Genomic DNA, 1,230 nt, shown 5'->3' with positions numbered 1-1,230 from the left:
CACTGGAGAAAGTATGGAGATCAGGAATACTGGAGAAAGTATGGAGATCTGGAACGTTGGAGAAAGTATGGAGATCAGGAACGTTGGAGAAAGTATGGAAAACAGGAACACTGGAGAAAGTATGGAGATTAGGATTTCCATACTTGTCCCGGATCAACAACTCAAACAGTTGCAGTCCTGGGATCACCATGACAGCCAGGCAAGCAGCATTTTCAGAAGTCAGTCATGACAGCTCTGCACACATTTCAAACTTTCCTGCATGCAGTCTGGAGGGACTAATCCTTGAAGGAAGGACTAATCCTTGAAGCAGGGATCTGCAGCCTCGATGTCAGACTGTATGCTGGCTGGGCTGAGGTCGTCATTGACACATGGCTCTGGGCACATGCCTGGCATGCCATCCGGCTGGCACAGGCGACCTCATCGGGTATAGTTAGCGGATGAGCGATGTCCCAGCTATTCTCTTTCCCTCCATGGGTGTGTGTGTGTGCAGGAAGAGGAGGGTCTGCGGCTATAGGAGGCCGGCACTGACAGTGCTCACCGCCGGACTATGCACGCCGGGGAGGCAGCGGCACCGCACGGATAGGTCGGAGGCTGGCAGTCGGGGCACCGAGGAGGAGCGATCGGTGCGGCCGGGAGGTATCGGACGTGCACAGGGAGATCCTCCGCAGGCGGGAGGGGGGAGAGAGAGAGCAGATCCTGCCCCCGGAGGAAGAGGAGGGGGCACAAGAGGCGCCTCTATCGCACGGAGAGGAAGAAGAAGAGGCAGCCAGCGGCACGGCTGGAACGGGCGATCCGGAGTTTCGGCAACTCCGATTATTAGCTGCCAGCAATACCCCAGGAGGGGGGACAGAGGATCGGAAATCCGGGGGGGTCCCCCCTTCCCTCCAATTGCAGCAAAACTTTGCTCTGCTCACAGGATCCCACCTTTCCTGGATCCCAGCTGTGTGATCATGCAGCCCCCCCTGGGCACACACTGAGACATCCCACCCCAGCCCATGGATGGACTCCTAGGGACTGTGTCCCCTCTGCCTGGACTTATCTAGCTAGGACTGGAGCTTTTTTGGTGGGTTCACATAGAGAAGTTCCTGGGCTGAGGCTGCATTTCTGGTGCAGGGACTGGTGGGGGCAGTCTGATGTCCCCATGCCATAAGCCAGGGTGAAGGTGGCTTCTGTTCATCCAGGTGGGACTTTCCATAGAAGAACATCTACTGTATAGAATCTAGACCCCCC

The sequence above is a fragment of the Nanorana parkeri genome, unplaced genomic scaffold (assembly GCF_000935625.1).
Source record: "Nanorana parkeri isolate BGI_ZX_2015 unplaced genomic scaffold, ASM93562v1 scaffold336, whole genome shotgun sequence".
In the NCBI taxonomy this organism is placed as follows: domain Eukaryota; kingdom Metazoa; phylum Chordata; class Amphibia; order Anura; family Dicroglossidae; genus Nanorana; species Nanorana parkeri.
Note: the sequence above shows the minus strand (reverse complement) of the source record.